Source organism: Terrapene carolina, unplaced genomic scaffold (assembly GCF_002925995.2).
Source record: "Terrapene carolina triunguis isolate 2854851 unplaced genomic scaffold, T_m_triunguis-2.0 Scaffold111, whole genome shotgun sequence".
Lineage (NCBI taxonomy): Eukaryota > Metazoa > Chordata > Testudines > Emydidae > Terrapene > Terrapene triunguis.
In genome coordinates this window covers 28,911,028-28,936,154 of record NW_020664462.1, presented here as the reverse complement: position 1 = coordinate 28,936,154, position 25,127 = coordinate 28,911,028, and positions in this window count along the sequence as shown.

Here is a 25,127-nt window from a genome sequence, read left to right as displayed (position 1 = left end):
ACACCACGCAGCTCCTGGAAGCTGCGGCATGGTCCCGCTCTGGCGCTCCAGATGGGACGCAGAGTCGGGGGCCACACCACACAGCTCCCAGAAGCCGCTGCATGGCCCCGCTCCGGCTCCTCTGCGCTCCAATGGCCCCGCTCCAATGGCCCCCTCTGGCACTCCAATGGGAGCTGTGGGGGGGTGCCTGCATACAGGGCAGCATGCAGAGCCACCTGGACGCACAGGAGCTGGAGAAGGGACATGCCGCTGCTTCCAGGAGCCACTTGAGGTAAACGCCGCTGGGAGCCTGCACCCCTGAGCCTCTCCCCACACCTTAACCCCCTGCCCCAGCCCTGATCCCCCTCCTGTCCTCCAAAGCCCTCAATCCCAGCCTGGAGCACCCTCTTGCACCCCAAACCTCTCATCCCCAGCCCCACCCCAGAGTGACAACATTATTTAAATCAGTACATACAAAATAAAGTAGAATAGCAGAGTTAAACTGACTACACACACCACACACCTCATTTGGAACCGGAAGTATGTAATCAGGCAGTAGCAGAGACCAAAAAAAAAAGCAACTACAGTACAAATAAATGTCAACTACTAAAAATATAAAGGGAAAGTTTAAAAAAATGACAAATTAAAGAAGCTGTTTCTGTGCTTGTTTCATTTAAATTAAGATGTTAAAAGCAGCATTTTTCTTCTGCATCGTAATGTTTCAAAGCTGTATTAAGTCAATGTTCAGTTGTAAACTTTTGAAAGAACAACCATAATGTTTTGTTACCATCACACTCCATATAAAGTTAGAAACAAATGACATTTAGGGCATGTCTACACTTACCTCTGGAGCAATCGATCCAGCAGGAATCGATTTATCATGTCTAGTGAAGACGCGATAAATTGACCAACGAGTGCTCTCCCGTCGACTTCAGTACTCCACCAGAGCGAGAGACGCAAGCGGAGTTGACGGGGGAGCATCATCAGACACCGCGGTAAGTAGATCTAAATACATCGACTTCAGCTACATTATTCACGTAGCTGAAGTTGCATAACTTAGATCGATTCCCGCCCCCTCCGCCCCAATGTAGACCAGGCCTTAAATTGAAATCCAACACTTTTCTTACTACTTAGACTTGATTTGTGCAGTTTATAAAAAATGCTTTAAGCCACTTTTAAGATACAATTTATGAAGTTAAATTCTGCTTTAGCTTTCTTCTCTACAAGGTAAACTATCACTTTCAACTTTGTTAACTGTTCTCTAGAATAGCTTTGACAGTATATTGATATTCTGTTTCCTTCTATTTACATTTCCACAGAACATAAATATAGAGGAGATTTTCATGGTTACCAACATTAGGCCACTATTGTGTTGTATTTGTTGTTTTGGTTTATTTAGTCATTTGCTCTCTACCAGCATCTGCAAGATGACATCTCCTTGATGAACTCTGGGGAAGACAGTGTTTGAGAATGAGGCTGAAGCATCCACTGAAAGTTAAAAACTGATCCTGTACAGTACTTAGCGTCTCTCCTGGCTGGTAAAGGCAGGAAATAGTCTTACCTAGGAAAGATGCCTTTTATACCCACGTATAACTTCTTCTTAGCTATCTCAAACCTACCTTCTGAGGGAAAGAGGGGAACAACATTACTGAGTGGGTAGTTACTGGTTTATTGGCTTTTCTTATACCTTTCATTCAGACTTTAACCCTACTCATGGGATGCCAACAACCCTTGTTATGTCTGGAGGAGTATGGAGCGTGTGATGTTTCACTCCATATTCTTTATGAAAATATGCTTATGATATGAATATGACATAACCGAGATATACTTTAAGCATGGTGGCTCATATGACATATCATTGGAAAGGTTATGATTTACTGAATGTGATTATCCAATTGGTATGCCTGTATCATTTATGTATCTGAAGTTAGGAATATTAACTATGTATCTGTATTTCAAATGTGCTACTTTGGGTGTCACCCCCAACCAGCATTTCAGGTACAACAATGGAAAAGCCAGACAGGACTAATGGGCCATGAACAGAGGCAATGGACTGTGAAAAAGCTTAATCTTCCTGTGGCCCCTGGAGACAGCCTACGAGCAATGGCTGCCACAGCCATGCAGAGACATGGGTCTGAGTCACCTAGTACTGGATACCCCTTCTCCCCTTTTGGAATGCCAGTGGTTTTCACTAGAAGACAAAGGGTTCCCGCCTTACACAAGCGCTATATAAGGCAGGGGAGTGACATCATCATGGTTCTCCTCTGCCTCCCCACCCTAAGAGACACTGAAAAAAGACCTGCGGGGAGAAGGGTTGAGCCCAAGCTGGAAAGGCGTCTAGCTTGGGAGTACTATAATACCAGAGGTCTCAAGAGGGAGACCAGTGCAGCTGCCTTTCAAGACTTTCTGTAATCTGCCTGCAACAACATCTAGGGTGAGAAATACAGTACTATTTGTAACCAATTTCTTTAGTGAAACTAGCTTAGTTTGTGTGTTTGATTTCATTTAGAATCATAGAATATTAGGGTTGGAAGAGACCTCAGGAGGTCATCTAGTCCAATCCCCTGCTCAAAGCAGGACCAACCCCAACTAAATCATCCCAGCCAGGGCTTTGTCAAGCTGGGCCTTAAAAACCTCTAAGGATGGAGATTCCACCAGCTCTGTAGATAACCCATTCCAGTGCTTCACCACCCTCCTAGTGAAATAGTGTTTCCTAATATACAACCTAGACCTCCTCCTCTGCAACTTGAGACCATTTCTTCTTGTTCTGTCATCTGCCACCACTGAGAACAGTCTAGCTCCATCCTCTTTGAAACCCCCCTTCAGGTAGTTGAAGGCTGCTATCAAATCCCCCCTCACTCTTCTCTTCTGCAGACTAAATAACCCCAGTTCCCTCAGCCTCTCCTCATAAGTCATGTGCCCCAGCCCCCTAATCATTTTTGTTCCCCTCCGCTGGACTCTCTCCAATTTGTCCACATCCCTTCTGTAGGGGGGGGACCCAAAACTGGACACAGTACTCCAGGTGTGGCCTCACCAGTGTCGAATAGAGAGGAATAATCACTTCCCTCGATCTGCTGGCAATGCTCCTACTAATACAGCCCAATATGCCGTTGGCCATCTTGGCAACAAGGGCACACTGCTGACTCATATCCAGCTTCTCATCCACTGTAATTTGCTTAGTAATCTGCTTTGTTCTGTCTGTTATCTCTTATATTCACTTAAAATCCACCTTTGGTTGTTAATACACTTATTTCTTGTTTATAAGAAGAATGCATTCCAGTTTATGCAATTTCTAACTGGGGGGGCAAGAAGTGTGCACATCTCTCTTCACATTGAGGAAGAGGGTGGATTTTTATGAGCTTGCCCTGTGCAGATTTTTCTATACAGTGCAAGACAGTATTATTTTGGGTTTATCTCCCAAAAAGGGGTGTGCACGTGAGTGCTGGGGGAGTCCTCTCACACAAAGCTGACTCAAGTCTGTGTCTGCAGCGGGGTGTGGCCCTGTGTGTGTGTGCCGCAATAGGCCAGAAAGCCTAATTCAGCAAAGCAGGCAGAGGGAACCCAGGCTGATTGAGCAGGGGTGGCTCAGTGAAATCCCAGTATATCAGGTGGCATCCCAGAAGGGGGAGTCCAACCCATCACAGAGCGAATGAAGTTTTTGGGAAGTGTAAGAAAGAGTGTTTTACCCAGGAAATGTGCCCTATATTGCTAACCCAGGCTGAAAATTTGAGGGACCCCATTGTTAAAATGTTTGGCAACACATCGCTGCCAAACAGCCAGCTGCAAAGGTTATTTAAAACAAATCTACATATCAAAGTAACAATGAAGGATCTAATTTAAATCCACAGAAGCAAGTTAATGCCTTAATTCCATCCTTATCACACCTCATTGTGTCTGGACATTACTGACTTCACTAACATCTGAAACTATAAGTCATACATGCTGCAATAAATAGATTAAAAAGGCCACATTAAAGTCAAACTTCATTCCATATTTACTAATGTAGTAAATTGCTGTTCTACTAATCTAGTGAAAACTAGTTTTTGTTGACAAATGTATACAGCTGAGTCTCCTGGGTATAAAAGCACCATTAAATGCACTTTCTTTTCACGCCCGTCTAAAATAAAAACGGCTTTAAATTAAACATTTCTGGGCATAGAATTCAGGTTTCAGATTTACGTTTTACCTTGTGCCCTGAAATAATTCCACACAACAGTGCTCATGTACAATGATAGGAGAATAATTGCATTGTAATCAGCAGCAAACAGCATATTTATTTCTCTCTCCTCTCCCTTTAGTGGCTACTTTATTTCAGAATTTGCATGATGGAATTGGCCCGGTAAAGACAAAAAGCAGAACTCACATGGAGCAGCTTTGCTTTCTTCCTGTCTGGAACAGACACTTCTCAGGAGGTTTGATCCCATTTCCTCTGACACACACCTTTTGGAGGATGAGTACAGTCTCTCCTACCCAACAATGTGAAGGTTGAGGGGAGGGCATTCCATAATCCTACTAGATGCTTTCACATGCAGCCCTATTTGAATCAGGTCAAAGCATGTAATTAAGTATTTTTACTCCTGTTTAACTGAGCCCAGGAGCCAACCCACAGCCTCAGACACAGCTTGACATTACATTATCAGAAGCCTGTCTCTCCTTTACAAAGTCTCATTGAGGCATGCCTGTAAAGATGGGCAGAACTTTCACGAGCCTGTGAGATGCAATTTGTTGCCAGGATCTTGATCTCAGTTCAGGAGACAGAAGTCCATACGAAAAGCAGCAGGCTTTAGCGCGTTTGAGAATGACTGAGATGTAGCCCTCTTTCAAAAAGACAGGTATGCTTGCATTCATCACCCCAAACAGGGAAAGCCAATTATTCTTTAAAATGTTATAAAATTCTATGCAGAAACTATTGGTGCCCAGAGATTTCACAGCATGCAAACTTTTAATTGCTGGCCCTTCCTCTTTGCAGATGAGGGCATCTGGAATGTTTTATGTCTTGTGCACTTCATTTGGGAATATCTGAGCTTGTGAAATAGAATGAGATTCCAAAGAAAAACACTGAATATATATATACACAATGCTCTAATGTAACTTTTAGAAGCAGGTTTATTGTGAACATACTCTGAGCATCTTTTAGTATGCTTTAGGGACACTGTGCTGCATAGGCAATATACAACAAGACTAAAAGGATGAGTAGCTGATCTATTTTTCAGTAAGACTTCAGTCTATCTACGTGCTCCAGTGGCATGACTGGGATTTTTTTTATTTGGGTTATGTTATTTTCTTATACACAATGTCAATTTCTGGAATAAATATGAATGTTCCTGAATACAGTGATGGTATTTGAAAATTTGATTACAGTGTCACATAGAGGCCACACTCAATGGCTGTTGCCCCAATTGTGTTAGGCACAGTACAAGTGAAGTGACACTCCTTGCCCCAACAAACTCATACACACTTTTATATTGACAAACACATAATACATTTCTTCTCTTTAATCTTAGCCAAGTACTGGGGAGAGAAAGCTACTTTTCTACAATTTTTTTTGTAAGTGGATGATCTGTATCTATCATTCATATTTGCTGGTCTGCTTTACTTCCCTATATAGCCTATCTTCTTGCTATAAGGAGCAGGGGCATGTGGCCTACATGGTCAGTCCTCCCCCATACACTACTTCTACTGAAGCTAGTGGAAACACAGCAGGAGGGTTCTCTTGTAGTAGCTGCCTTGACTGGTAATGCAAGCACCTATACAGGACAGCAGCTGTCTGGGTGAGCAACATCATGCCCAGATCCAGCCACAAAAGAGTTGAAAGTATTTTCAACCAAGGAAGAGACAGACTTCACTCCTTATACTGAATCCCACTTCAAGTTCTCTCTATAGCTTTGTACTTGCTGAAAAGGATTGAGGTTTAGTCCACCTCAGCTTGATGCCAGGGGACTGGAGCCATTGCAGTCTACTGTGCAATTATAGTTCAGACTGGTTCCGTTCCTGTGTATTGCCATGATTTTAGTTACACTGTCAGGGACCACTGCAAAAAATGTTTATCTGAGTTGGTGACATTACAATCTATTACATGCAAGTCAAAAAGGAGAGACACATTTCACAAGAAGGAGAGAGGGGAAAAGCAGAACTAAGGCATTAGGGGAAAAATCTGGGCCCGGAACATTTTTTCTCACTTAAAAAATAAAGATGATATGACTCATTAAAGGTTAATTCAAATTTAAGACAACGTCTTCTGTAAATTTTGATATATTTAAGGAAGACAGGAAATTCCATTGTCCATCATTTATTTATTTATCATGGGTGAATTTGTGGCTTTGCAACAAGCCCTGAGCAAGGGGGCAGCACATAAATCAGATTTTGACTATTATAATCAGCTTCCCAGTCCCTCTGCTGTACAGGGAGAGTGAGGGGGTGAATGTAAGGATTATACATATCATAGACTAATTCCTCCAGAGTACCAGCCAGTGTGCCCTGGCTCTGAAGAGATTGCTTTCCTCCATGCTGCTACCTACTCCGTACCCCTCACTCCCCTTGAGCATTTGCCCCCAAACTGCCCCTATTCTTCTACAGCTAATATTAGTGTCATTCCAACACTTTAGGCAACATACATAGGTGTGCGCAGCCCATTTCATTAGGGTGTGCACCCAGGGAGCCCCGCCCTAGCCCCGCCCCTGCTCTAGTCCTGCCCCCATCCACTCCCTCCTACTTCCTGCCCCCTGACTTCCTCCCTCAAAGCCCCCAACCCCCCCTGCTCCTTGTCCCCTGACTACCCCCTCCTGGGACCCCTGCCCCTAACTGCCCCCCAGGACTCCACCCCCACCTAAGCATCCCTGCTCCTTGTCCCCTGACTGCCCCCCTAGGACCCTACCCCCTACCTGTCCCCTGGCTGCCCCAACCCTTATCCACACCCCCGCCCCCAGACAGACCCCCGGGACTCCCACGCCCCATCCAACCACTCCCCACCCCCTGACAGGACCCCCAGAACTCCCAACCCATGCAACCCCCCTGCTCCCAGCCTCTCCCAACCCCTCTACACACCCGTGCCTCCTGACAGCCCCCCCCGCCCGGGACTCCCATGCCCCATCCAATCCCCCCTGCCCCCTGACTGCCCCCTCCAGAGACCCCTCCGCCCCCCCAGGATCCCACCTCCTATCCAACCCACCCTGTCCCCTGACAGCCCCCACCCCTTTTCCAACCCCCCTGGCCCCGGACCCCTTACCATGATGAGATGAGGTTCCTAGCCTCCCCGCAGAGCCAAACACTGCCCCGCGGAAGCCACAGCCGCGGCCCCCAGAGCGCTGCACGCGCAGCGGCATGGCTCTTGGGGAGGGGGGAGCGTGTCTGCCTCCCCACGGAGCCCCAGCCCCCAGAGCACTGCGCGCGGCAGCATGGCTCCGGGGGGTGGAGAGCATGTCTGCCTCACCGCAGACGCAAACGCTGCCCCGCGGGAGTGCGCAGCCCCAGTCCCCAGAGTGCTGCACGCGGCGGCATGACTCCAGGAGGTGGGGGAGGGGCCGGCGGCTTGCTGCGCTTGGCAGGGCGCTCTGGCCCGGCACTGTGGACCCCGCGGCTTGCCACACCGGCGAGTGGAGCCATTTACCCACCCCTGCATTAGGGTGTGCCTGGGCACACCCGGCACACCCTGTGCGCACGCCTATGGCAACACAGAACAATTCTATCCCATTAGGAAATATTTTCAACAGCTTTCTAGAAAAACCTGCACTTGCACCAGAATGAGACAATTACTAGGAAATAACTCCATGTAGTTGGATTCACAGGCTACAACAGACCCCAGCATCCCTTCCCCCTCTTTGATGTCTCACCTCTCTAGCTTGTGCACTGCTGAAATAAAATATATATTTCCATAGCCTCAGAAGACATGAACCATAGTCCTCACGCAGTAGTGATTTGTAGTGTAATCTTCTAGCGAGGAAACTTTTTGCACTTTAGAAAGCTTGGGGGGGGGGGGGGGGAGAAAGTACACTCTTAGAAGCCTGTGCTGTGACCAATGGACTCTTATTAGGCTTGTCTTTTAACTGAAGCGGTGGGCTACCAAATAACCTACAATCCTTAAAGACTTTTCTTGGTTACAAATGGGTCTAAAAACACTTACTAAATAAGTTTCAGCCCTTATTATACCCCTCATCTCCTACCCTCCTGAACCAAAGGAACAGATTATTTCAACAGGCAGTATAGCAATTTTTAAATCACGCTTTAGTTTTAAATAGGAGCACAAGAACTGTCATGTTACATCAGACAATAGTCCTTTTAGTCCACTATCCTCTCTAACTGTGGCTATTACCAAATGCTCCAGGAAAAGGTGGGGGAAATTCCATAACAGACTCTTCTATAACAAACTACCATCGGGGAAGTCTCTTCCTTACCATAGGCTGTAGGAGGTTGGATTATATCCTGGTAAAACAAATATTTTGAAGCACACGGTCACAGTTATGAAGCTAGCTGCACCCGTTTCCCCTTTCTGGTCTCTGAGGTTACATCTGCCCTGAAAAATTAAGTAATTGTAGTGTGAGTAGGCATGTCTGCTCTAGCTTTAATCTAGCCAGCATAGGTAACAATAGCAATGAAGATGCAATGGTACAGACCCTGCTAGCAATCTGAGTACATAGACAGTATCCCTGGGGGGCTTGTACAGCAGAGGAATTGGATGGCTAGCCCGCACTGAAGTCCATGCTGCCATATCTTCACCATTATTGTTACCGGCGCTAGCTATCGTGACCCACAGATCCCTTGCTGCCAACTGGCAGAGGGTACAGGGGGTATGTAGGGTTTTACAGGGATCCCCTGGGTTGGATAGATGCAAAATATCAGAGGGGTAACCATCGGTTCACACTGCTTTGGATTGTTATCGAGCAGAACCAGTCATCAGCACCTCACTTTCAGCTGACATTGTAAACAAGATGTGGGCAGCATTATCTCCTGCAAATGTAAACAAACTTGTTTGTCTGCGCAATTAGCTGAAGTAGGACTGAGTGGACTTGTAGGCTCTAAAATTTTACATTGTTTTATTTTTGAATGCAGTTTTTTTTGTACATAATTCTACATTTGTAAGTTCAGCTTTCATGATAAAGAAATTGCACTACAGTACTTGTATTAAGTGAACTGAAAAATACTATTTCTTTTGTTTTTTATAGTGCAAATATTTGTAATCAAAAATATAAAGTCAGCACTATACATTTTGTGTTCTGTGTTGTAACTGAAATTAATGTATTTGAAAATGTAGAAAACATCCAAAAATATTTAAATAAATGGTATTCTATTATTGTTTAACAGCGCAATTAATCACAGGATAATTTTTTTAATCATGCGATCAATCGTGATTAATTTTTTTAATCGCTTGACAGCCCTACTAAACATAGTTAATTTCACTGTAAACATATCTAAGTGCTGTGTATTAAACAGAGTGGTAATCTGAGGTGGACTGGTAATTTGGAAGCGATGAAACTGTGAATAAAGCAAGTGTCCTGTGGAATAGGGGCTAGACACTCCAGGCTGATGGTTGGAGGTTGGTGTGTACCTATTGCTAACCTGTAGATAAACAGTGGGGCCTGTGAGGCCTAGAGAGGTGGGCTCGAGTTGCCCATAGCCGATGGCGTTGGGGAGATGACCCCTGGTAGGCACAGACTCACACTAAGGGCAGGTGATAGTGAGGTATCTCACAGCCCAGGGTACCCCCACGAAGGATCACAGCTAGTTAAAATTAATGCAGCTATGCTTACCTGGAGTACAATTACATTTTGATTTGTGATGTATACATAACACCCTCTCCCTGAGTGCAGCCACTTCAGGCGTTTGGCCTCTTGTATTGACCTCTCACCTGTCAGGGTGGAATCTCATTATTCCTCCACTCAGACCATTTACCATCCTGCACACCTGACTGTGTTTCAAGCACCTATATTTCCTCCCTTCAGCAACCTGTGATCAGTGATCCTGACTCACAGCCTTCTTAAGATAAAGTATTTTATTTAACAAAGCATTAGAGGAAAAAACCCCACAAATTTAAATCAAACTCCCTTTAGGCATATTTAATCTTATGTTTCACTATCAGCCAAGGTAGATAGACTTTCCACTTAAGTTACAGGAACAGAATCGAATTTATAGATCCTTAGCAAACCCATGTCCTCCTGAGTCTCTGTCTATTTCTCTCATTCAAACTGGTTTGGGTGCTTCCCAAAAGAGCAAGCTAAAGCCATTGAGGCTATTCACTCTAGCTCTGTCCTTTAGGACTCTTAAGTGTAAGCTGTTAGGTGACTATTCAAAAGGGTCTCCTCTCCCTAGGTGAGATATTCGCCCCAATGTATGGTTCAGATATACTACACAGGGTGTATGCAGTGCAGTTGTAGTCATGTCCGTCCCAAGATATTAGAGAGACAAAGTGGGTGAGGTAATTGAAAGCTTGTTTCTCACCAGCAGAAGTTGGTACAATAAAAGATTATTACCTCACCCACCTTGTCGCTAATACTACACAGGTGACAAGATATAGGAACAGTAATTACTAAAGAGCACTCCTGCATTTGTCACACACACACACACACCAAGTAATCCACACACTATTGTGCCATAAACAGTTAAAATAATTACTGAATAGCATTCCTGTTAAAGAGAACAACTGCCTAAGTACATATCCAAAAAATTCTCCCTAGGTTTTTTTATGTCTCATATCTTTCAAGTGTGATTCCACTCTGAATATTAACTGTGTAAAAATGGCATCACGAGATTCCATATTTGAGTCAACTTCCAGATCAAATTTGTTAGTGTGCAAGTAAGAAGAATGCTTTAGTAAATTTCAGGCCTGCAAAAAGCTACTAAAAAAAACCCCACAAGCTATGTTATTTCTTGCTTGTGATTAAACACCAGATTCCGTAATTCAAATTACACCTGCAATGCAGCTATCTTCGAATTCCAGAGAATTTGCTCCTGGAACGGGAACTCATGCCCAGGCCAGAACACAACAGAGCTCTCTCTCTCAAAGTTGTACTGGATTGGTAGCACTAATGCAAATAAAAAAACAGTACAAACATTGTAGCTATAGAAAGCAGATCTGACTCTGAATACATACAGGGAGCAGATTTGTGATTGACTAAAGGGGGGGGGGGAGGAGAATTAGCACAAAATCATGTTTCAGAACAGAACTGTTTAAAAAGAAATTGTATTATTCACAAAGGCCTAGGTCTTGGGCGGTGCTGAAGAATGGATTACCCATGGAAGAATATAAATTTACCTCTCAAAATTTGGCTTAATGCAACAGTCACAAGCCAGTGTAAACGCTTTCATAAACTTAGCTACAATCATGCAAATGACATTGCTGCATGGTAAATAATTGTCAAAAAGAATATTTCACTCAGTTATAACATCTGACTTGGGCGGAAAGCTCTCTCCTCACAAGTGATACTGACAGCCTTCTTGAGACTTTGGTTGAAATCTTGACTCCCTTGAAGTCAGTAGCAAAACTAATATTGACTTCAGTGAGTCCAGGATTTCATCACCTCCTCATCCACACATGCCTCCTTCAACTGTTATTCAGTTCTTAAACCTGCTCACTGTAAACACATCCCTTATGTGCCATCAATGGAAAATTGAGAAAAACCAACTGCCCTTGAAAACCCGCTTGAGGAATAAAAAAAAAATTTATTGCGCTTGTGCTGGTTTCATTTAACTTTTTTCATTTTACACCATGGCTACCACCAGTTAGGCTCCAGGGATGGAATTGCTAGTACAGAAGAGGTATGCAGTAGTCACTGGTGCTTCGGCCATGTTGTCTAACCCTGTTCAGAACATGTCTGGATGATACAGTGATTGAAAGGCTGGAACTTTATTTATTTGCTCTAGTGCTCCCACTGATTGAACTGGACAGGGGGCAGCACTGGAGGGAATTCTTTAGGGAAAAGTACATAAGAAAGAAGGGCCCTTTCTCACAGCAAATATCAAAGAAGCAAGGTTAGTCACCTGCTTTTCCTTATTCTTCTTCGTTTTACATTAAAGTACTTTGTTGTACAAAGCAAAATGTGTACAGGGAGTCCTCTGACTTACAACTCAATTCTGAGGAACGAATTATCGGAAGTCGAAACCGCTTTTCCCATAGGAATCAATGGTATAAAAGGGTGGATTGGTTCCTGAACCAAGGCTTGATACACTATTTTCACCATAATAACCCAGATTTTGGTACTAAATGAATTATAGATGACTAATGTAGCAACATCAATGTATTTATTTGGTAAACAGCATTCAAATAAACATATAAAAGCATATATGCTTTGACTTTCTAGAACGTTTTGAAGGGCTCTTGGCTGGGGGCTTCTCTGCAGTCTTCTCTGGAGTCTTAAAGAACGTGTCCAAGGAAGTTTGAACAGATGTTCTCCTCTTCTCCTTGTAAATTTCTCTGTAGCAGCTGTATATGTTGGATATGCCCCTATTCACAGATGCACTGCGTTCAATGTTGGGGTCGTGTTCCTCCAACAGGGACATGGCAGCTTCCAAATGCTGAAATGCCTCAGCCAACACTTTTGTTGTCAAGACCCTGATGTTGGGCAAATTGGCCCTGGCTTTAAAACGCATAAACCAGCCCCTGCTTGCATTAAAGGGCTCATGAGTATAACTCTCCCCCTGTTGTTTCTTTAGCTCTTCATAAAGACTCCTAGCCTTTTCCTGAATTATGCCTAAGCTCACAGGAGCTCGGTGTTGATTTTGATCCTCCGCCAAACAGTTAACAGTTTCTCAACCTAAGCAATGAGTCCAACACGCTGCTTAGTTATCACAGTTGACTGCATAGGAGCTGAGCCCTTGACATGTTCCTGAATTCTAACCTTGTCTTTCGGGATGATCACGATAGTCGTTCGGGGGATGTCCAAAGCTCTGCTGATTTCAGTTGCTGTCTCCCCTTTTCCGGATCTCTTAATGACGTCCATTTTTGTTTCCATAGTAATTGTTCTGCATTTCTTAGAAGAAACATCACCTGCACCGGATTTACGCTTTTCTGCCATTAAAAAAAAATCAGAATCACAAAGAACAGCAACTGGGCATCTTAAGTCAGACTGGGCAGAAAGGCAGCAAGGCAGGCAGCTGCTCATAAGCCGGCAACATACTATGCAGAATTGGGCTTGCTTTTTACAGGAGTTAAATTAAATTAATGGAGATATCCTATCTCCTAGAATTGGAAGGGACCTTGAAAGGTCATCAAGTCCAGCCCCCTGCCTTCACAAGCAGGACCAAGTACTGATTTTTGCCCCAGATCCCCAAGTGGCCCCCTCAAGGATTGAACTCACAACCCTGGGTTTAGCAGGTCAATGCTCAAACCACTGAGCTATCTCTCCTACCTCCCATTATTTGCTTGTAAATAATTTTGTAGTTGCGTTATGATAAATGGAGCTGGAAGTGGGTCCCTTGCAGTTGCTTGTCTGATTGGCTTCCATGGCCAGGATAGCTTGTTGCTGGGTAGCCTTGCCACTTGTTTTTGATTGGCTGAGCCCAGGGCCGGGAGCCAATCAGAAAACTTTAATAGTGAAATCAGTGATTGGCTGAGACTCAGCATGTGATGTGTGGTGTTTTCCCTGCCGGCTTTCCTCCTAAGGGCGAAACAAGCATCATAGGGGCGAAACGGGCAGTCAACTGAAAAGTGTCGTAAGTGGCGTCTGATGCAAGTCGGGCGTCGTAAGTCCGAGGATTCCCTGTATAGACAAATTGGACAAGCATTACCCAGACTGCAGCAGAATTAAACAATTGCTTAACAGAAACCTGCTGTTGATTGAACTGAGTAAAAGTACAAATAACTCCATCACCTGGTTTAATAAAAATGGTCACGACTAGTCTGCATGTTCCACGCAAATAAAAAAAAGATGTCTCATGTCCCAGCGGGAAGATATTTCTCATAACAGGGAGAACTTCGGGTTCATTACCTGCTAGTAAAAGAGCTCTCTGATAGCAGTGATGGGGAGAAGAGTGCAATACAGCACAAGAACCCAAGCAGGATAAGCTCAGGACAATAATGTCTGTGATGCTAGACTAAAAATATACCATGCCCAGCCCTTTCTTTCATCATGATTTTATTCAAAATGAAATGGGAAATAAAGGGCTAACCCTAATTGTTCTTTGGTACCTAAATGCTATTCTCATCACTCCCACTGACTTGCTGCATAGACTTGGGCTATTCACTACAGCGATATGTGTCTCTTTCCACACCTGTAAAAAATGAGGATACTTACCACTGTTATAAAACACTCAGAAATGTGGATGAGAAATATTAGATAAATGCCAAGTATAACATTTTTCTATTGCTGAAGGGATAGTGTTCAAGTTAAGCAAATTTCTCAGCTGCACCTTACCCTCTTTGAATGACCTCATAGTACTATACACATCTAGTAGCAGTGTTACAACACTACACAATCAAAATTCATAAATTTTACACCACTATTTTTGTATACATTACTAAAGTGACAAGATGCCTAACTATTCTTGACTATGCTAAGGTTACTGTTTCTCATCTATTGTACACAAGACTGTTTAGATTGTAGATACAATCTAAAAAGCTTATGTAAAGGAATGGAACAAAAACAGTTTGCTTTCCCAAGCATCTTCTGATTGACACCATTACAACACTGAAAGTTTCTTTTGTTTCTCAGACCTGTCCCTCAACGCACTTCTGTAATATAAAACAAATGCTGCTCTTCTTATAGTACCAAAAAAACCTAAACTGGGTACCTGTAGCTAGGATTAAATTATCTGGAGTACCCTATTCTGCAAGCCTGAACTTCTACATCATGTTATTAGCTGTCGATTAATCACAGTGAACTCACGCGACTAACTCAAAAAAATTAAACGCGATTAATAACACTGTTAAAGAATAGAATACCATTTGAAATTTATTAAATATTTTTGTTTTTCTACATTTTCAAAATATTGATTTCTATTACAACACAGAATACAGTGTACAGTGCTCAATTTATATTATTTTTGATGACAAATATTTGCACTGTAAAAATTATGAACAAAAGAAATAATATTTTTCAATTCACCTCATACAAGTATTGTAGTGCAATCTCTTTATTGTGAAAGTGTAACTAACATAAAGTGAGTTGGGTCACAGAGAACCCCTTGGAACTGTCACCTGATGTGCTGAGACTACCTCTGAGCCGTCTTCCCTGCCAGCTTGGGACTTCAGAACCCAGCCTTGTTGAGCCAGATACACTAATCTGCTGGGTCTGCCCCATGCCCCCAAAGCTGTAGACTTAACTGAAAACGGCTTAGTAAGTGCTACTGTCTCTAGCACCCAGACACCCAGCCCTCAATGGGATCCAAACCTCAAATGAATCCGCTTTACTCTGTATAAAGTTTATACAGGGTAAACTCAAATTGTCCGCCGTCTATAACACTGACAGAGAGATATGCACAGCTGTTTGCTCCCCCAGGTATTAATTACTTCCTCTGGGTTAATTAATAAGCAAAAAGTGATTTTATTAAGTATAAAAAGTAGGATTTAAGTGGTTCCAAGTAATAACAGACCGAACAAAGTAATTTACCAAGGAAAATAAAACAAAACACGCAAGTTTAAGCCTAATACATTAAGAAACTGATTACAGATGAAATCTCACCCCCAGAGATGTTCCAATAAGCTTCTTTCACAGACTGGACTCCTTCCTAGTCCAGGTCCAGCAATCACTCACACCCCCATAGTTACTGTCCTTTGTTCCAGTTTCTTCCAGGCATCTCTTTGGGGTGGAGAGGCCATCTCTTGAGCCACCTGAAGACAAAATGGAGAGGCTTCCAGGGCCTTTTATATTCTCTCTCTTGTGGGCAGAAACCCCTCTGTTCTTCTTTGCAAAGTCACAGCAACAAGATGGAGTTTGTAGCCACCTAGGCAAGTCACATGTCCATGAATGATTCAGCTTTTTGCAGGCCGACGCCAATGTTTACATGTTAGTTTGAACGTTCCCAGGAAAGCTCAGATGTGGATTGGCGTCTCCCAAAGTCCATTGTCAGTTAAGTATTTCTTGATTGGGCACTTACTCAGAAAAGTCCTTTCTCAAGAAGCTGACCAAATGCTTCACTGAGGCTACTTCGTATCAAAGACATTGAGATACAAGTACATAGCCAATATTCATAACTTCAAATACAAAAATGATACACACATACAGACAGAATAATCATAACTAGCAAATTACAACCTTTCTATAGACACCCCACTTGACCTCCTTTGTACAAGATTTGGTGCAACTATAGGACCTTGGTTGCAACAATGATTTATATGGTCACAGTTCATGTGCAATGGTGGTTGAAGCATGAAGGCACATCTGATATAACGCATCTGGCATGTAAATATCTTGCGACGCTGGCTACAACAATGCCATGGGAACGCCTGTTTTCACTTTCAGGTGACATTGTAAACAAGCGGGCAGCATTATCTTCTGCAAATGTAAAAAAACTTGTTTGTCTGAGCGATTGGCTGAAGTGGGACTGAGTGGACTTGTAGGCTCTAAAGATTTACATTGTTTTATTTTTAAATGCAGGTTTTTTGTGTACATAATTCTACATTTGTAAGTTACACTTTCATGATAAAGAGATTGCACTACACTATTTGTATTAGGTGAATTGAAAAATACTGTTTCTTTTGTTTTTTTACAGTGCAAATATTTGTAATAAAAATAAATATTAAGTGAGCACTGTACACTTTGTATTCTGTGTTGTAACTGGAATCAATATTTGAAAAATTTAGAAAACATCCAAAAATATTTAAATAAATAGTATTCTATTATTGTTTAACAGTGCGATTAATCAAGAATAATTTTTTAATATCTAGACAGCCCCACAAGTTATATTAATAGCTAAGGTGCTAGTACGTTGTGTTCCCTGTGCCCATTTACCTCTCATCAAAACTACTCAATGGAGAAAAATAGATGATTTTTCAATTTAAATAAGACAGGTCAGAGGTGATTCAAATCTGTGATTAACCCTCACTGAAATGTGGGTGTCATGCTTTATCTTATTCCCAGGGTAAGAAAGGAAAAGTTGCTCGTCAGATGTCAATGACAGCACATAATGACAGGACCCACCCCTCGTTACAGTCAGGGAAAAATGGCTGAAGCCTCAGTGGGAGCATGAACAGTGAATCTGAGGGAAGAATCTGCCATAAAAATTGACAAGACCATGCTGAGCTCTCTGACCTTAGGGACATCTGAATAGTGAAAATTTATTAATAACATAAGAACGGCCATACTGGGTCAGACCAAGGATCATCTAGCCCAGTATTCTGTCCTCCAACAGTGGTCAATGCCAGGTGCCTCAGAGGGAATAAACAGAACAGGTAAACATCCAGTTATCCATCCCCTGTCGCCCATTCCCAGCTTCTGGCAAATAGAAGCTAGGGACACCATTCCTGCCCATCCTGGCTAATATGGACCTATCCCCTCCATGAATTTATGTAGTTATTTTTTGAACCCTGTTACAGTCTTGGCCTTCACAACATCCTCTGGCAAGATGTATCACAGCTTGATTGTGCATTGTGTGAAAAAATACTTCCTTTTGTTTTAAACTGGTTGCCTAATACAGTAACTCCCCACTTAACGTCCTCTTGCTTAATATTATTTCGATCTTACGTCCCTGCTCAGTTACAGAACATGCTCCATTTAAAGTTGTGCAATGCTTCTCTAGAACGTCGTTTGGCTGCCTGCTTTGTCCACAGCTGGTAGCCCCCCGCCCCCCATCAGCTCCCCTACATCCCCCCCCACCAGCGCCTCCTGCCCGCCGGTAGACCCCGCGGATTAGCGCCTTCCCCCTCCTCCTCCCACCTCCTGCCCACGGCAATCAGCTGGCTTGTGGCGTTCAGAAGGGAGGGGGGAGGAGCGAGGACTCGGTGTGCAGGCTCCCCCTTCCTCCCCTGCCTCCCAAACGCCGCAAACCAGCTGATTGCTGCGAGCAGGAGGCAGGGGAGGGAGGGGGGAGCCTGCACGCCGAGTCCTCGCTCCTCCCCCCTCCCTCCTGCCCCCTGAATGTTGCAAGCCAGCTGATTGCCGCGTGCAGGAGGCAGGGGGGAGGAGCGAGGATGCGGCGTGCAGAGTAAAGGGGGAGGAGGGGAGTGGAGAAAAGGCAAGTTAAGGGTGGGGGCTTGGGGAAGAGGTAGCATGGGCGGACCGAGGGTTGAGTCCCCCGCCCCTGGTGCTTGCAGAGTAGGGGAAGCTGCTGCTGCTGCTGTGCAACGTGCTTCTCCTAGCCCAGTGGTTCCCAAACTAGGGTTCGTGAACCCCTGGGGGTTCGCGAAATGTTACAGGGGGTTCTCGGGAAAAAATTCCCTAATGGCGAACAGAGCTGTCCTTAGGGACCCTGGGCAGCACGGGACCTGCAGCCGCTGGACGTCCAAGAGCTAAGCAGATCAAAGCAAGCATATCTATCACACTGAGGAGATTTAAACTTCAAGACTCCTTATAAGAAATGGAAAGGGAGGTGGATATTTTTTGCTGTTTTTTAAATTAAATAGGCAGCTAGTATTGTTTTTAAAATTATTATGAAGAACAAGTTTAAGTTTTGTTGTAATGTGTGTTGTTTGCTTGAACTACTCAAGACCTGAATGCTTGTGTAGGAGGAACTCTTTGAGTTGGCTTCTTAGATACCTTCACGCTGTTTCACATCTGATACTCCTTTATGAAACATAGGAGCCTTGTCTTGTATCACTTTGAATAAGCTTGTTATAAGCTACGAAAGCGAGATCGTGGTAGAGTGCTGCCGTTTTCATAATGTAATAAAAATAGTGTAATGATAAATAATAATTAATAATTATTAATAAGCATGTCAAAAACAAATGTTATATTTCCAAGATCACTGCTTTTATAATTTATACTCAGGTAAAAGAGAAAATCCCTGGAAATATTCATTTTTAGGAGGGGGTTCGCGAAACTTGACATTTTGGTGAAAGGGGTTCACAGGTTGTTAAAGTTTGGGAACCACTGTCCTAGCCTACAGCACCTTCAGCCTCCTAGCCTGCCTCATTGTCTCCAGAGCCAGGGGGCTGTACCAGTGTGGGGTAAGGCGGGGGCACCTCCCAACTACAGTACTGTAGTGTATGGCAACAAAATTTTCCCCTGGAACCTAACCGCCCCCCCCATTTACATTAATTCTTATGGGGAAATTGGATTCACTTAACATTGTAGTTATGTTCCTGAAAAATGCGATGTTAAGTGAGGAGTTATTGTAATTTCATTTGGTGACCCCCTAGTTCTTGTGTTATGAGTAAATAACACTTCCTTATTTACTTTCTCCACACCAGTCATGATTTTATATACCCCTATCATATCCCCCCTTAGTCATTTCTTTTGCAAGCTGAAAAGTCCCAGTCTTTTTAATCTCTCCTTATATGGAAACTGTTCCATATCCCTAATCATTTTTGTTGCCTTTTTCTGAACCTTTTCCAATTCCAGTATATATATGTTTGAGATGGGGTAACTACATTTGCATGCGGTATTCAAGATGTGGGTGTACCATGGATTTATTTAGGGATAAGATGATATTTTCTATCTTATTAACTATCCCTTTCTTAATGAATCCCAACATTGTTTGCTTTTTTGACTGCCGCTGCACATTGAGTGGATGTTTTCAGAGAACTATCCACAATGACTCCAAGGTCTCTTTCTTGAGTGGTAACAGCTAATTTGGACCCCATCATTTTATATGTATAGTTGGGATTATGCTTTCTAATGTGCACTATTAATATGTTGAATAGGACTGGTCCCAGAACAGACCCCTGGAGGACACCATTATTTACCTCTCTCCATTCTGAAAACTGACCATTTATACCTACCCTTTGTTTCCTCTCTTTTAATCAGTTACCAATCCAGGAGAGGAGCTTCTCTCTCATCCCATGACTGTTTACTTTGCTTAAGAGCCTTTGGTGAGGGATCTGGTCAAAGGCATTCTGAAAATCTAAATACACTATATCCACTGTATCCCCCTTGTCTACATGCTTGTTGACCCCCTCAAATTCTAGCAGATTGCTGAGGCATGATTTCACTTTACAAAAACCATGTTGACGCTTCCCTAACAAATTATGTTCATCTATGTGTCTGACAATTTTGTTCTTTACTATAGTTTCAACCAGTTTACCCGGTACTGAAGTCAGGCTTACCGGCCTGTAATTGCCAGGGTCACCAATGGAGCCCTTTTTAAAAATTGGCATCACATTCGCTATCCTCCAGTCATTTGGTACAGAAGCTGATTTAAATGATAGGTTACACCCTTATTTTAAAAAGTTAATATTAAAACAGCATCATTTGGCTGTTCCTCTTTAGTAAAATTATTGTATTGAGGAAGAGAAATCCTGGCTTAGCTTTTTTCTCTGAAGAATCATTAAACATTGCCTATTGTGTCTGCATTTTTTCATGTGGGTTCCTAACTCCAAGAGCCCAGGATCTATTCTAAGTAAGAACAACTCCTAAAAAAATCTCCACCTCATCTTTCTACATGCAGCATCTTTATAGTTCTCCATTTCCTCTCTCCTACTTTGATCAACCCCTGTTTCAACATCCCCAATGTGCCTCTGTTAGCAGGACTTTAAAAAGCCTACCAACATATAGATGATATGCAGTGAAAAGTTAAGACTACATGCTGACTTTTTATACACACACAGGGATAACAAAAACCCATCGAAGGAATACTAGACACCTAAAATAGCAGACTCCACTGTGTAGAATGCAATTGTTTTAACATTTGAATTTGTTAGGATGTAGCCTGTTTCCTGGATGTTCCATACTCGTATTGTAATCAGATTGCAGCCACTTAAGAAGAGTCAAGCACGTTAGGATTTTAGCATATCTCAAAAAGCCTTGAAAATTCACACAGAAGAGCTATACATAAAAAGGTTTTGACATCTCACCAAAAGGCACAGATATGCACTATTAAGAGGCAAAAACACTCCAACAGAGCAGATAGAAAGTCACACACTGCCCTCCATTTCATAGATTTTTCATGGAATATCAGGGTCAGAAGGAACCTCAGGAGGTCATCTAGTCCAATGTCCTCCTGCTCAAAGCAGGACCAATCCCCAGGCAGATTTTTACCCCAGTTCCCTAAATGGCCCCCTCAAGGATTGAACTCACAACCCTGGGTTTAGCAGGCCAATGCTCAAACCACTGAGCTATCCCTCCCCCTGCATTGGAACTTTCCACTAATTTCAGTGGCGTTTCAGTTAGCAGCATGTGACCACTTAAAGTTAAGTTGGAGTCTCATTGTGTTGAGATATTGGAGAACAGGGGTATTTGCTTGCTTTTGTAAGCGGATTACAATATTTAAGAAAAAAAACACCCCTATCAGCACAAGTACTTCAGTTTTGTCCATAGTAGCCAAAGTTGTACATAAGCTGTAAAAGTAGACTAAAGTTTAATTGCTTAAACACAGTAATAGGAGACACTGCTTGTGGCATATGATATAGTTGTCTTATTGACAAATTATCCCTCAATCACTCAATCCAAATAACATGGAGAACACAAGAGGTATGAAACTGCCATTTGAGTTCTCTGTAACCAGAATTTTCATGATACAAGTTCTTTTTCACTTAAAATTCTCTAAGTCCCACTCCAACTAAATAATGTCTACTAATATGAAGTAGAACATATACATGCATCTCTGGGACAGAAGTCTTTGCTGTGCTGATCTGGAGTCTCAGAAAAATCTAAGATTGTGATGTCAATAACAAGCATGACATGGCAATCAAGTAATGAGCAAGATCAGATGTGGTAAGCAGACCAAACATCTAGATGGATAGACAGAAGCTCAAACTCAGTCAAAAAATATTTGCAGTAATTTGTTAAGTAAATTAAAGTAAAAACAAGGAAGCAGGATTTTTACCTCATTAGTGTTATAGTACTACAATAATAGCAGTATCCCTGATATTAGCTAGTTTTGTCACTCCTGTATTATTCAAGTGAGGCTAGCGGAAATGGTACATGAACAAATTGTTGATTAGCTCAGTCATTCTTTCCCAACGAGATTTTTTTTTTTTTTTTAATTCAGCATTTCACACAGGAAAATCAGGAGGATATAAACTTTGCTTCATAAAACGGAATATAGACTAATCTAACCAGAGACAGTTTGCACCAACACATCCTTTGCTCTTGCACCCGAGGGATTCCTGATTTGTATTACGCTGGCTGACAAGTCAGAGTACAGCTGCACTCCTTTAAATGTACTGAATCAGTATGAAACAAAGATTTTACTGAAAAAACAACGAGGAGTCCAGTGGCACCTTAAAGACAAACAGATTTATTTGGGCATAAGCTTTCTTGAGTAAAAAACCCCACTTCTGCATTGCTGTTTTTGTGGATACAGACTAACACCCCTCTGATACCTGGCACCATGCAAGATTTTACCTCCATGCACATCTAAGAGCAAAGCTAGTGCTACAGTTTGTTAGTGTGCAGGGCAATATAAAAAAAAGAAAGGTTTAGTACATACTAGAAATAGAAAACAAGATTAGAATTGAGATTTCTGCCATGTTCTCTTTCCTCCCCCTCCAAACTAGGTTGTTTTTAATCACATGCAAAAGAAAGCCTCACAGCTAGAGAGCCATCTCTAATATTATTTTCTTCTTCCAGTGTGTATGTAAAACTCCCCCACCATATTCATCAATATTCTTCAAACTTCTTTTGAGTCTAGAATAGATGAGTAATAGAAGTTTTACATAAGGGAATACAAAATAAAGTCTTCAGGCAGTTCTGTCTTTTACCATCAGCTAAGATGAACTCAGTAGGCAAACAACTTTGACAAAGTTATGTAAAAAATTGTCATTGAAACAAGTTGTAGAAAGATACTACAGTGATAAGGGCTGCAGAAATCCTTATAAATAATAGTTGTGTAATGTATGGTCTTGAGTTCTAAAGACTCAAAAGTTTGTTTCCTATTAGAATACCACACATAGCCATCTACTACAAAAATGAAGGGATCTATTCTCTCCCAGTATGCAAGTTTATAGTTGCCATGCACTTTACCAGGACATGATCAACTTGAATTTTGGAAATTCAATTTTTGGAGAGAGCATCTTTTAAATAGTATGTCTTTTTTTCATTTAACTATTTTAACATATTTTGACGTAAGCCTTCCTGTTCCATTTATTTTAAAGGGGGTTTAGGTGGGCCTGAAAGCAACTGAAACTGCTCAGTCTCTGGATGCCATCTTAATAAAAATAAATAATATTGAGATTGAGTTATGGGAACATTTCAGATAGAGAACAGACCCCTAAAAGAGGAAAACATTTGCAGATTTTTATTTGGCCAGTAACAGCTGAAATTCATCATCATCTTGACTCAGCCAAAAGGAGTCAGAAATATTTTGTCCATGTTCAGAATCTACCACCTGCCCACTCATTTTATACCATCCCTTCTTCCAAGGCCTCAGTTACAATGTTCCCCAGGTAAGAGAGAACTGAATTGGATTAACTAGATAGGATTTCTCAAAGAAGTCATAAACATATATTCTTGCCATTGCTATAGGAGTGACTGAAAAGAGACAAAAGTGTTCTTTCCTCTCAGATTTAAGGAGTACTAAGAAATCAGATTGAAACTCAGTTGTAAACATTCAGGGCTTGAGTGGTAAATCAAGAGAATCCTTTCCTTGCTGACCTTCCCTTACAGTTATTAAAGAGGCATAATGTCAAAGTTGGTTGGTCCAAAATTTGACCTCTATTTTCCTCAAATCTATTTGCAAAGACTATGTAATTCTTCATATGTGCTGGTTTGTTTAGATAATTATATAGAAATGTTTAGCAAAACAGCAGCTTTATTTATCTGTATTGTACCTTATTTTCCATGATTTTAAATGTGCTAAAACATATACAAAAGTTAAGGTAGAACCCTTTCGCAGATATATGCTCATCACAGGGTTCTGTGGCTAACCTCATTTCTGAACAAGAGGAACTGTAATTGTGTTAGAGTCCAAGCATTTAGCTGTTTCAGGTTACGTTGCTTTTCAGCTCTGCAGCTTTGTTTAAATTCCCCACTTCCTTCTTCAGGACATTTAGCAGCATTCTAGAACTATCCAAAATCTTCATATAAGCAGTTTCAGTTTCAGCAAGGATTTTATCAAGCTCGTTCCGTGAGGCTGTCTTCTGGGCCAAGTTTTCACAGACACTCTCCAGTTGCTCAGACAGGATTCGGATTTCATGCTGGAGTTTATTCTTTTCCACTTCCGCTTGCTGGATCTGCTTGTTCAGTTCTTCTCTTTGCATGCATAAGTCTTCAACGCATTTCACCAGCTCATTATTGTAACCCTGCAGAACAGCTCCCTGCTGAGTCATCATCCAGGCTCCACCCTCTTAGTGGACTCTGCCACCACTTTCAGAGTCCTCTCTCAGCAACACCATTCAGCACTTTCATTTAAAAAGGAAAAACAAAGCAAAAAAGCCTGTAGCTGGGCTTCTGTGAACAACCCTCCACTAACAAACCAGCACAGATACAGCTATGGTAAAACAACATTCTGCTTTTAAAAAAACAAAAAAACGGAACTTCCCCAGACTTAAGTTTAACATACCTAAGGATACAACTTCTGTGGTGTTCCCAGTCTCTTTCTGTCTAGGGATCAGGGCCAAAATTCAAGGTTCCAGAATTTCCATTTATTTACTGAGTGCTTTAGTGAGTGTCTTCTGATAGTTACTGAATATTTACATATAATGAAGTCTAATCCTTCATTACAGAAAAATTGTCACAATAATTTTCACTGTAGCTTCCTATTATCATGACTTTATTGGAAAAAAAACAACTACTTTTGGGCTCAGAATTTCAGTGCTTGGTCACAAATCTAAAACTGTAATCTACAAATATAGTCTTTTCTATGGAGGACAGAAATTTAGTGATTGTCACTAGAAATATTCACTCAAAGTCAAGGATAAAGAAAGACATTTTCTCCATCTGATACTGTACTTAACCACAAGTACTGTACCACCTCCACTCTCAGTACTTCCCAGGTCTGCCTATAGTGAATCAATTCAACACTCTATTTTCAAACGCACGTGGACATGGGTTAGAAGGAGACTTAGCTTTTCAGATTAGATGAGTATGTTTTGTAATGTGCAAGCTAGCTGCCCGCCTCTGCTCTGGAGAGCTGCTTTTCTTCGCTCTCCTCAGGAGAATACAGGGAGCAGTCTGGATGAGAGCACT